The 14,401-nt window shown below is 33.1% G+C and overlaps 1 protein-coding gene across 2 annotated transcripts in view; it reads right to left on the bottom strand.

Moving 5' to 3' along the window:
- LOC143225643 (uncharacterized) overlaps positions 1-14,401 on the bottom strand; it is a 129,092-nt gene that overhangs the window by 72,670 nt on the left and 42,021 nt on the right. The gene's annotated exons all lie outside the window — the stretch shown is intronic.

The raw sequence follows: 14,401 nt of genomic DNA, 5'->3' as shown, positions 1-14,401 counted from the left end.
ATGGAGGTTAAACGGATGCATACGTTATCATAGAGATTTTATTTACTTCTAATATCATAGATCATTAATTTACAATTCCTTATTAACGAACTACACGACAGATTGAAAGAGCAAAATATTTTGGATTGCCGTAAAAAATAATAATCTGTAAATTAATTTGAAAAAAAAAATGATTAAAATGCTGTCGCAGGTTTTCGAAACTCTCTTTCAATATTTAACAAAAGAGATCCGCAGCGCTTACGTCGAAGTGACGTCAAATAATAGGCTGTAAGCAGCTAACTTTTGTGGTGTTCGAGCCGAGTTCTCCTGAATATGAAGTTGTTGGATTTCCGGAATATTGCGAAATAGTGTTCAACTTCGCCTTGTAAATTCTGAAGCCATGCACCGTGGAACTTGAAGGTAACTTGAAACAACTCAGTAACACGAGTTATATTTAGAAACAAGCAACTTTATATTGCTATTTCAGTCACTATGTACAAGTTTCAAATTAAAACAAATTTATTGGCGTTCTTTATTTATAGAACTGGATTTTTATGCACCAGAAGACCTTTGACATTGACACGCTGTCGTCACCATATAAGTTTATACATTTGCAGAATTCATTTTTGTACTTTTTTCCTACTTTACGGAAGATCCAAACGTATTATTACGTATTTGCATTTTGTTTCGTGTTTATGACTTATTCGTTATATGTTCTCATAATGTTTTAGTCATAATAGTTACTAAAGAAAATATGCTTGTAAAATTGGCATCCAATCCAGTTCACTTCAACAATTATTCAACCTGAAGTTTTTCGACGAAAACCTATAAATAACTTAACGATTATTTGTGGTCCAGTGAACAGTATCAGTTGACATTAAACATAACGGTCGTTATGAACTTTTGGAGTTTCTATACAAACTTATTAGAATTTCCTTCAGCAGTTATCTTAACCATACTTCACGTTCCATTGTTTTAATTTTATGCAATATAAACCTTCTCATTTTAAATGTATTTCGCGGTAGTAAACATCTTTCAGTCTGGATTACAATGGGAGCGCAGCAGGTGTAATTAGCCAAACTTACTTGAAACGTTGGCAAACAAGCGAACGCCATTACCGTTGTTATACCATCAGCCACACCCCTTTTGTAGAGTGCATATATTAAAATAGAAATCTAAGCTACAACTTTCACATTGCACGTTTCTTTGAAACATGTAACCTTGTAAATTTTCTGCATATTTTCTAGTACTTATAGTAAAACTGATGTTGAGGATATTGCATTAAGTTTTTATGTGCATTATACCATACTTATGGTTAAAAAATATAAACATTTTAAAAGTTTGAACCTTCAAACTTTCTCACTTCTTCTCTGTGATTTACTTTCTTAAGATTAAAGTTGGAAACACACAAGCTGGTTTAATGTTTTTTTCCACACATAATAATACTGAGCGCAACAGATAAAAATAGTAATTAGATACATCGTGAAATAAGTTTTTACAGTTTCTCGAAACTCTTATACGATTATGCATTTGAAATACATGATGTATAATTAATTGCACAATGAATATTCAATAGTTTTATTCAACTCACATATAAAGTTGCTATATATGCTTCAGATACGCGAAGGCTATCATAGAGTGTTGTGTAATAAAGTAAAACAATCCTGTACACCTCACATATCCCGTCAAATATAGTTATGAATGTTTGTCCATATCAATATATTTATGTCATCCAACCAACTTGAGTCAGAAGATGGACGAGTCGATGTTCCGCTACCTTTTTCTTCATTTTTCATGGATCTACAGGATTGGATTTCTTTTCAAAACTACGGTATGGAATAAACGTTATTTGAGATTCATGATTCAATGAGTTCATACGATTCTTTCGCATTCTTGGAAGAGCTACTCTGTTGCTTCAGCATGTGAGGACAGAGTATGGAGAACTTATTCATAACGTGATCGAAAAACGTCTTACAGCAGAAAGTCCTTCTCTGCTACACTGAGTCGTGAATGGTACGTTTAACTTTTTTTAACCAATTTTCTATTGATTCTGTAGGACAAAACACGTTTTAACAACAGCTGGGAGCGTTGCCATAAGTGATTTACGTAAAATGCAAAACAAAACAGAAACTTACCATACATGATTGACATACAGGAATGTCGCAGTAAAAGCAATATATATATATAAACGATTTTTTTTTTGTTTCTTCGCTTCATCACACTTGAATACCTTTTTATTGATATATTTTTGTTAAAATAAGTCTTTTTTTACGCAAAATCCGCTAGATGGTACTACATTCCCAAAGTGCTGCTACGTATACTAACTGAAAAAAAAACAACTGAAATTCTACTAAGCCTAAAATTCATTATTTCTGTGCCTGCAATCTGATCACACATGCGCAGAAACAAATTACGGAAAAGAAACACGTTCCTCCTAAAAAATTTAGCGATACAAAATATTCTATGCACAAACTCATCTCTTGTCTTTTTTTAACAGGAGACGTTCAACAAATATATTTCCAGTATTATGACTAATGGATGCATTGGTTATTAATGGTGTGAAAAACGCTGGATTTTATTAAGCTAAGAATGAATTACTAGAACTCTTGAACTGAAATGGCCCGGCATGGCCAAGTGTGTCAAGGCGTTCGGCTCGTAATCCGAGGGTCACGGGTTCGAATCCCGGTCGCACCAAACATGCCCGCTCTTTCAACCGTGATGGCGTTATAATGTTACGATCAATTCCACTATTCGTTGGTAAAAGAGTAGCCCAAGAGTGACTGGCGATAACTAGCTGCCTTCCCTCTAGTCTTACACTGCTAAAATAAGGACGACTAGCGCAGATAGCCCTCGAGTAGCTTTGCGCGAAATTCAAATAACAAATTGTTGAACTGAATTAGAAACACTATTGTAGACGAAGTAAGCGTAGTTTCAACTCTTAAGACATGCAAAAATGAAAGGGTAAACGGGTTACGATCTAATTGTTTTACTTCTGTTTCGTTCAGATCTTCTAAGTGGTTTTTACCTGTTAAAGTTAAAATGTTAATTCCATTAGTCTGTTGAACAAGAAATCAAAGCATTTAAAATAAGAAAATGGCGCTTCACGTGGAGGTTTAACGTTATGTTTACTTTTTCATACTATAGGTAGCGTTTTGTGTTACGTTGCTATGTTTTTTCTGTAGATGGTGCTCTATATTCAGCTCTATATGTTCTCTATTTATCTATTATGCTGTAAATAGCATCATGTGTTGAGTTGCTATGTTGCCTCTATGTTTATGTGGGAAACTGCTCTGGATTGATCTATTCATCTGCTACGCTTTCTGATTTAGTTATTTTTCAATCACAAAACCCTTTAGTTTGGGTGTTAACAGTTACGTGAGTTTACTTCAGACGTTATCATCTATCGTATCTCATGGGTTTCAGTAACGATCGTACGACAATGAAATAATTCAGGTGTAGTGCCTTGGTGTGATATAAACGTACATTTAAATAGGTGTTTAATTTAAATTACATCTTCAGGAACATAAATTATATACCATTTATTCTCTTCATATGCAACGTAATAATAATATATGAATTCTCTTTTCCAAAGTATCAATATTATATATTTCCTTTTAATACTAAACGTCAGTGTATTCGGATGTAAAACTAAGGGTATGTCGATATGATGTTAAATGAAGCTTGGCGGGGGAAGGTATCTGATGATATCTTAACCTCTAGGGCAGGTGACCAAACTTCCTCAATACAAACCCCTCCTTCCCCCAAAATATTCCGTATCCTGACTGGGGGCCCTCACCCCACTAAATGGATCTATATATATATATCATGTAATTTGTGTATTTAATATGGCCACTATCCTCACGATACCTTCCTGTTGTCTCCAATGTATTATAGTTATGTGATGTCAAATAATTTGTAGTCAGATAGCGAAATGATGCCAAACGAGATGCCAATTAGCATGTAATAAGATTTAATGCAATACGACTGTTTTTCGGCTTCCTACATATAATTTCTATGCGAGTAATTAAACATTTCAATCACTTCCTCGCGTTTATATCACAAACGAAAAACATATTTGTGTTTAGGGTTAAGAATTAAGCGAATTCACAACTATTTCTTTCGGGTGTCAGTTTTATTAAACTCCATCTCACTGGTAGTTTACTGACAAAAATCATCAGTGAGATTCATATAGAAAATTGGAACGAAAATAGGAGCAGTACCACATTGATCACAACCTATTAATATGCAAGACATATTCATTTGCAATGACGGAATAACTTTAAATATATTTTTGGTGTTGTTTCTTAACGAATTAAGTATCAAGTAATATTGTCTATATTACTTCAGTGGTTTTTTTACATGCATTTTTACGCCATTTCAAATATTTATTTAGACATTTTTTGGATACACATTTTTTTCTGGAGGTTTTTAAAGACCATATGTATAGTAATTAACTTTATTAAACAGGGGCCCGGCATGGCCAAGCGTGTTAAGGCGTGCGACTCGTAATCTGAGGGTCGCGAGTTCGCATTCCCATCGCGCCAAACATGTTCGCCCTTTCAGCCATGATGGCGTTATAATGTGACGGTCAATCCCACTATTCGTTGGTAAAAGAGTAGCTCAAGAGTTGGCGGTGGGTGGTGATGACTAGCTGCCTTCCCTCTAGTCTTACACTGCTAAATTAGGGACGTCTAATCCCAAAAACAAACAAACATTATTAAACAGGTAAATAAACAGATAATAGGAAGGAAGTTTACACTATCTGTTACATTGGATACTCACTACTGAATCTATTTTTAAGTGTAGTAAAATTTGGTTTTGTATATCGGCATACTGGTATTTATTATGTTTATTCTGAATACCATCTGATGCTACAATTGGGCTAAACGGCTAGGTTGGAGATTCCGGGGCTAAAGTTTAGCAATCCCTAATTCAGACTGATGATCAGAGTAAAGGCAACTAGTAAGCATCACCCACCGCCTACTTTATTACTGTTAACTAAATGTTGGGTTTCACTATTACTTCTGTAACGCGCCCCCAGTTAAAGATGCAGAGCGTGTTCAGTGACAAATCGCGGCTCCAACCTTGGATCTTTCGATTCGACATAACCATAATATAACTTCATACACCAGCTAAATCAGAACCGTCACATTATGACTATACACAGAATGTACTTTTTTATCAGGCCTTGGGGACGGGTTTAATCAAATTCTTCAAAAGTATTTATTTTACAAAGAAAAACCAGCAAAAACTAGCAAGAATCTAGGACATGAAGTTCACACCAAGTCGTAAGGAAGTAATATAGAAAGAAACATTGAATTTTACATGACATAGTAATTTCACTAACCTAACCTAATGATTATGATCATCTCATTACAAAGATAACAGAAAAATGAGTAAATTAGACACTTAAATTACTTGCCGCCAGGGGTTCAGATTGTTTGTCTTGAATTTCGGGCAAAGCTACACGAGAGCTATCTGCGCTAGCCGTCCCTAATTTAACAGTGTAAGACTAGAGGGAAGGCAGTTAGTCATCACCATCAATTCTTGGGCTACTCTTTTACCAACGAATAATGAGATTGACCGTTATATTATGACGCCCCTACGACTGAAGGGCAAGCATATTTGGTGTGACTGGGATTCGAACCCGCAATAATCAGATTACGAATCGTGTGCCTTAACCGCCTGGCCATGCTGGGCTGCGGGTTCAGAAATTAATAATATATATTGCGTTACCCATTACTTCAATAAATCTAGATGAGACCGTAATTAATTTGGAATGGAGACTGATAAACATAAGAACAACGAAAATTATGGTATAACTGAATCCGATTACTAAACCTTAATATACCGACTTCTAGTCTATAAGCAATCTCGTTTAAATCAAGTGGGTTTTAAACCTCTCAGAAGTATCTACTGACAGCGATGATACTTACGATGATACTTACTCAAACAATGTACGTTCTAGTACAGTTAGTTTGCTCCTGTTGTATCCTTATAGACGTGTAAGTTGACAAACAACACATATAGTAACGACGAGCAGCGTATATTAGTAAATGTAAACAATACTTCTAGTAATAACAAACAGCACGTCTAGTCATTACAAACAACATATCTAGTAAAGGTTAAGTAATACTTCTAGTAATGACAAACAACACGTCTAGTCATTACAAACAACACGTCTAGTCATTACAAACAACATATCTAGTAAAGGTTAAACAATACTTCTAGTAATGACAAACAACAAGTCTAGTCATTACAAACAACATATCTAGTAAAGGTTAAACAATACTTCTAGTAATGACAAACAGCAAGTCTAGTCATTACAAACAACATATCTAGTAAAGGTTAAACAATACTTCTAGTAATGACAAACAGCACGTCTAGTCATTACAAACAACATATCTAGTAAAGGTTAAACAATACTTCTAGTAATGACAAACAACACGTCTAGTCATTACAAACAACATATCTAGTAAAGGTTAAACAATACTTCTAGTAATGACAAACAACACGTCTAGTCATTACAAACAACATATCTAGTAAAGGTTAAACAATTCTTCTAGTAATGACAAACAGCAAGTCTAGTCATTACAAACAACATATCTAGTAAAGGTTAAACAATACTTCTAGTAATGACAAACAGCACGTCTAGTCATTACAAACAACATATCTAGTAAAGGTTAAACAATACTTCTAGTAATGACAAACAACACGTCTAGTCATTACAAACAACATATCTAGTAAAGGTTAAACAATACTTCTAGTAATGACAAACAACACGTCTAGTCATTACAAACAACATATCTAGTAAAGGTTAAACAATACTTCTAGTAATGACAAACAACACGTCTAGTCATTACAAACAACATATCTAGTAAAGGTTAAACAATACTTCTAGTAATGACAAACAGCAAGTCTAGTCATTACAAACAACATATCTAGTAAAGGTTAAACAATACTTCTAGTAATGACAAACAACACGTCTAGTCATTACAAACAACACGTCTAGTCATTACAAACAACATATCTAGTAAAGGTTAAACAATACTTCTAGTAATGACAAACAGCAAGTCTAGTCATTACAAACAACATATCTAGTAAAGGTTAAACAATACTTCTAGTAATGACAAACAACACGTCTAATCATTACAAACAACATATCTAGTGAAGATTAAACAATACTTCTAGTAATGACAAACAGCAAGTCTAGTCATTGCAAACAACATATCTAGTAAAGGTTAAACAATACTTCTAGTAATGACAAACAGCAAATCTAGTCATTACAAAAAACATATCTAGTAAAGGTTAAACAATACTTCTAGTAATGACAAACAACACGTCTAGTCATTACAAACAACATATCTAGTAAAGGTTAAACAATACTTCTAGTAATGACAAACAACACGTCTAGTCATTACAAACAACATATCTAGTAAAGGTTAAACAATACTTCTAGTAATGACAAACAGCAAGTCTAGTCATTACAAACAACATATCCAGTAAAGGTTAAACAATGCTTCTAGTAATGACAAAGAGCAAGTTTAATTTTGACAAATAACATATCTAGTATTGACAAACAACGAATATCTAATAAAGGTTAAGCAATATCTCTAGTTATGACAAATAATACCTCTAGTAATGACAAAGAGCAAGTTTAATTTTGACAAATAACATATCTAGTATTGACAAACAACGAATATCTAATAAAGGTTAAACAATATCTCTAGTTATGACAAACAATACCTCTAGTAATAATAAACACATCTAGTAATGACAAATAATATATCTAGTATAGATAAACCAAATATCTATTAATGACAAACGACATATCTAGTAATGATAAACAAAACATCTAATAATGACCAGCAGCACATCTCGTAATGACAAAGAACATATCATTAATGATAAATAACACATATGGTAATGACAAACAAAATATCTAGTAAAACAAACAACACATCTAGAAATGATAAACAACACACTGAGTAATGATAAACACCACAGCTAGTAATGACAAACAAACAACTCTTCGTTTGGAGAAAAAACTAAAATTACGCTAATTTTTCCGTTGCGGTTCACTGCAATCGCACCTTGGTTTCTTATAATGCAACTAAAATATATATTGCAGCTCAGCAAACAATATGTACGATTTTAACGATTGTTAAAATTATGTTTTCTCTTTTTTAATTAACACGTGTTTTTTTTATATTTAGTTCCGTGGATAGACTTTAACGGCTTATTCCTTATTGTATATAGATTAGAGCTAAACTAGTCCTGCACTAATTCTCAAATATGAAATACCCACAGAATATTTCAAACACTCGGTCGGGTTTAGGTTTTATCAGAATATTGAGAGTTATGAAAATTGTTAAGGGAAATCTGATATTCTCAGTTGAAGCTAAGACTTTTTTTGTAGCGTTCTAAAATATTTAATCAACCTTAACCGAGATAATTAAAATACGACGTTCTGACATGAAGCTAAGACTTTTTTTGTAGTATTCTAAAATATTTAATCTTTTTTTGACCGAGGTAAATAAAATACGACATTTTCACATGAAGCAAAGACTTTTTTGTAGTATTCTAAAATAGTTAATCTATTTTGACCGAGGTAAATAAAATACAACATACTGACATGAAGCTAAGACTTTTTTTGTAGATTTCTAAAATATTTAATCTTTTTTTGACCGAGGTAAATAAAATATGACATTCTCACATGAAGCTAAGATGTACTATTCTAATATATTTAATATTTTTTGACCGAGATTAATAAAATATGACATTCTCACATGAAGCTAAGACTTTTTTTTTAGTATTCTCAAATATTTAATATTTTTTGACCGAGGTAAATAAAATACGACATTCTCACATGAAGCTAAGACTTTTTTGTACTATTCTAATATATTTAATATTTTTTGACCGAGATTAATAAAATATGACATTCTCACATGAAGCTAAGACTTTTTTTGTAGTATTCTTAAATATTTAATCTTTTTTGACTGAGGTAAATAAAATACGACATTCTCACATGAAGCTAAGACTTTTTCTTGTAGTATTCAAATGTATTTAATCTTTTCTTGACCGAGGTAAATAAAATATGACATTCTCAAATGAAGCTAAGACTTGTTTTGTAGTATTCTCAAATATTTAATATTTTTTGACCGAGATAAATAAGATACGACATTCTCACATGAAGCTAAGACCTTTCTTGTAGTATTTTAAAATATTTAATCTTTTTTGACCGAGGTAAATAAAATACGGCATTCTCACATAAAGCTAAGACTTTTTCTGTAGTATTCTCAAATATTTAATCTTTTTTTTTTGACCGAGGTAAATAAAATACGACATACTCACCTGAAGCTAAGACTTTTTTCGTAGTATTCTCAAATATTTAATCTTTTTTTTTTTGACCAAGGTATATAAAATACGACATACTCACATGAAAGTAAGGTTTTACTTCTACTTTAATTTTTCTTTCATCGTTTGAGCTACACCGTTTAAAATAGACTGTTTCTATAGCAACCTATGATAGATGAGACGGGGAGAATCAAGTAACTGTCGTTAAGTTGAACTAGGACGAGATATCACAAGTAATGTGAAGGGTATAGAGGGACATTTTATACCCCAGTGTCAACTTTATAACGTAGTCACTTTTACCTTTTACATTGACAAACTTTAGCGATTCGATGTGACACAAAAAAAAACGTTTTTTAACGTTAAAAACAGCTCTAAGTCTTAAGAAAGAAAATATATAAACTGTAGTACATAAAACATTCGACTCTAGTTTTTACTGGCTCCGTAATGGCCAGGTGATGAGAGCAGTTTGAGAGTGTTATGGGTTCCAATCCCCGTATCACTAGACATACCCGTCCATTCAGTCACAGGGGCGTTATATTATGACGGTCAATCCCATTATTCGTTGCTAAAAGGAATTCGTAATGAGTGATGATGACTTGTTTCTTTACTACTAAGCTAGGGATGGACGGCTAGTGCAGATAACCCTCGCGTAGCATTGTGAGAAATTCAAAATAAACTAGTTTTACTTCTTTGCTTTAATAAAATGTTTTATGTGTGTGTGTGTGTATTTTATCTATTACTGGTAACAAGTACAATCGCTAGCAGTAGAACTTATTTCGTTGGCCTTACGTGGATGGTGGGACGACGTGCGTGTGAGTTATTTGATGACGTTAAAGCGGTAACCAGAAAAAAATAAATTGATCTTAAAATTCATAATGTGAAAATAAAACATAAGAAAGTAAGGGGGTTTAGGATATCTTTAGAACATATTGAAGAGCACTTAGGAATTCCATGGTGATCAGACGTTGGGATGGCCCGGAAGGACCAGGTGTTTAAGACACTCGACTTCGTAATCCGAGAGTCGCAGGTTCAAATCCCCGTCACACCAAACATGTTTGCTCTTTCAGCCGTGGGTGCGTTATAATGTGACGGCCAATCTCACTATTCGTTGGGTGGTGATGACTAGCTACCTTCCCTCTAGTCTTACACTGCTAAATTAGGGACGGCTAGGGCAGGTAGCTCTCGTATAGCTTTGTGCGAAATTCAAAACAAACCAAACCAGAGGTAGATAAGTTAGAACATTTTCGTCACGGACAGTCAGACACAGCCAGCTTTATCGTGTAGATTATGTACTAAATTATGTTTCAAAGTTATTAACCTACAAGGATCTCGGTTAAAGTGTTTGTGATGCTTAAGAACCATCCAATCAAACTGAAGAATCAACAAGGCGTTCAATAGATGTCGACAAACTGTATTTATCAACATAAGCAGACGTGGGTAAAAGTAATGCCCATTAAAATTCCAGAAATAATTAATCTCGTGAGTTAATAATTTTTGCCTTCATCAATGATGTTTTGTAGAGGGCAGAACACGATTTTAGTATTTATGTGTTTTTCCTAAGATGAGTTTTGCTGATCAAAATATATGATTGGTTCAGGTTTAGGAAAATACCAGATAATTGTGGTTCCAGTTACATATATACATGTGTGTGTGTGTTTCATAAAAAAGCTAATATTTTCTTGTCCTACAGTAAATAATTAAATACCCCGTAGTATACCCAGCACAGATAGCCTATTGTGAGGCTTTGCGGTTAAGAAAAACAAACAGATAGGCACGCGCACATATAATTTAGCATTGATAAGATATCCCAGTCACGAAATTTTAATATGCTTTAAAGTCTGAGGTGTACAAAATACTGCGTCTGATCTTCCGATCCATTCTGTAGCCAGCAACACTACTACTTTTAGCTGGTTGAACTGGGTTCATTTAATATTTAAGCAAATTAATGCGCAATAACCATTTTCTTAACGCAAAGCTGCGCAATGGGCGTTTTGCAATGTTACCGCGGAGAATCGAAACTGGAATCTTAGCGTTTTAGGTTCGTAAATCCCCCAGAAAAGTACCATATTTTTACCTGAATCAATGAACTCTGCTCCTAGAAGCACTAACATACATCGTTAATTACGTCATCACATAGCAAACATTCATTTGTTTATTTTTTCAGAATTTTTCTATTCTCGTTTATAAATCGTAAAAATAATGACTGTTATATTTGTTGGAATTTAATTTCAGTAAGTGACGGAAGTTTATGGATTCGTGGTACAATGGTATCTTTGCGGACTTACAACATTATAACCCGGGTTTCGATACCCATGGTGGAAAGAGCACAAATAGCCCATTGTGTAGCATTGTGCTTAGTTACAAACAAACAAAAATCATTTGTTCATGAGATTGTTCATATTATTAGTATGTTTTATCCGAATAACTTTCAGCTCACGGGTTTTTAAGCTACAATGATCTTATATTTATAATTTCCATTTGAGTTTTCGTAATCTAAAAAACCATTTCGTATTCCGCTAATAAATCAGTTTATATCAACGTTTAATCGCCTACAGTATTTTACTATCAGATCCATCCAAACTAATGGTTGCAAAATTCTATTTTTAACGTTTAACCTTTCACGCTCGCTCTGCAGTGACTCAGTGACAAGTATATTGAGTTATAACACTAAAATGAATCGGGTTTCGATACCCGCAGTGGACAGAACACAGATAATCCGTCGTATATGTTTGTGCTTGACAACAAATAAAACCCAGTTTTGTATGCTGGAAGTAAAAGTTTTACGAACGATAGTTAACCAAACCTATTTCACTGGTCACATTTCAAAACCACACGCACAGTTTAATAGTCTTCTACTGTAAACATTGGGACTTATAACCTAGTCTTGCAGTAAAAACTCAGTTTGAAACATTAATTTTAAATCGATCAAAACCATTCAAATAACTTTTCTATTCGTACGTTTCACTCGTTAATTCATGAATAAATTAAACGTATGATTCAAATGTCTGTCTATTATACTGGTTTGTTTGTTGGGCTTTCTCTATTAACGCACAAAGAAGCGTGATGGAACACCCTATACACTAATCGGACCAGACTTCATTCTCGTATTTAAAAATCTCTCCTTCCATTTAACATTTTAATTTATTGTACTTCACAAGAATTATTACTCTAGTGATTTTAAGAATACTTGGCCAACTTTTGTCGCTCATCAACATTCCATTTTGCTCACGCTTTTGAGCGTAAAGAGTATTTTTTTTTAATCTTAGTTGAAAGGAATGTGTAGAACCTCTCACTGCTAACTACAAAGAAAATTAAGTATATGCTTTGAAAATTTTGCGACCAATGTTGAACAAAACAACTCTTAAAAAACTTACAAACTTAACTTACTGAATGTATTAACATGTAATTATTGTAACGTGCAAATTGCGTGACAGTGCAAACCTTATGAAGTTGGAAAAATTTTGTTATTGTTCTTGCACCATAGTGAACAACTCTCTCCTCTATTAAAGCACGTATATACACGTGGAAAAAAAACAATTGTTAATACGTTATAAATAGCTGCGGTACATAGAACCTCCATAATAAAAATACATTACTCGTTAGAGTTTCTCTCTTATTTTAGATATCAGTCTTTCAAAGAAAAGCTGTGTCTTTAAACTATTAATTAATGAAAACAAAATCACTTGATGAATTTCTCTTATTTATCAAATGCAAATAAACAACACTTCCACTGCCAGTTTTACTTTTAAGTACACAATAAAAAGCCAAAATATGAAACTTTAAAACATTGTAAACTTTTGGACGTTTATTCGTTTATTTAAATAAATTAGTTTAAGGTTGTCTTTCTGAAGTCGGTACAGTCTTAGGAAACTATTTTAAAAGATTATTGACTCACGTTTTTGATTGGCGCGTTTAAACTTTAGCGATCCAATAACACGATTTGTAAATATATATAGTTTAAAATCAGGTTAAGAATCCTAAAACGTTCATTTACTATTTACTTTTTCGAGAAACCTTGTATAAAACACTTTGAAATCATGCAAATTTTTCCAAAGTTTATACATGCAACGTTTTCATTCATAATTTATGGTCTTAGTAAGCAATACCGTATAGCAAAAAGAGTGTACTACAGAGGTTGAATACCTTATATAAAAAACGACTTTGGATTTCACAAAGTCGTTACAGTCCATACCATTACGTCCGTTAGTGTTTTATCTGACAACCGTGCATCTTTGAAATACTCCTACAGCTTATTATCTTTTGGAGCTCTTGCTCATATGATACTGGAAAAAGAATTCAAATGTTAATAAAGTTTTCTAATTCATTACTTTCTAGACACTTACTAGTAACACCATCAATGGATAGCAAATGCGGCTGGTTTCAAACATGGACACCGATTTAACGAAATCGAACGAAAACTAAATATTCCGGATTTAGACACATCTCAATAGTTAGGGTGACACTGTTGTCAGAGGAGTTACTGGAAATTAAACAAAAACGAATTGAGATTAAAGTATTCTTATAGTGGAGACTTAGCACATTGTGATAGTTATTGCGCTTGACTTAGACTTTGCGGGTCGCGAGATCTAAATCCATCGACGAACATATTTGTCCTTTGATTTGTGAGTGCGTTATAATGTGAGAGTTAATCCCATTATTCGTTAGTCAAGAGAAGCCTAAGAACTGACAGTTGGGGATATTGACTACTTGTCTTACCTCTAGTTTCTAAATTAGTAAAGTCTAACGAAGACAGTCCTCGCGCAGCTGTGCGCGAAATTCAACAAACAAATAGAAAGTCTAGATAAACACATTCAATACTTTAGTCCTTAAATTAATCATGAAGTTATATTTAAAATAAACAAATCCATTAGTTTATTATATAAATTAATTATGGAGCGATGTTTAAATAAACAAATCCATTATTTCATTATGTAAAATAATTATGGGGTGAAGTTTAAATAAACAAGTCCATTATTTTATTATATAAAGTAATTATGGAGTGATGCTTAAATAAACAAATCCATTATTTTATTATATAAAATAATTATGGAATAAAGTTTAAGTA

This window comes from Tachypleus tridentatus, chromosome 9 (assembly GCF_004210375.1).
Source record: "Tachypleus tridentatus isolate NWPU-2018 chromosome 9, ASM421037v1, whole genome shotgun sequence".
Classification (NCBI taxonomy): domain Eukaryota; kingdom Metazoa; phylum Arthropoda; class Merostomata; order Xiphosura; family Limulidae; genus Tachypleus; species Tachypleus tridentatus.
This window is presented reverse-complemented; position numbering and strand designations above follow the sequence as displayed.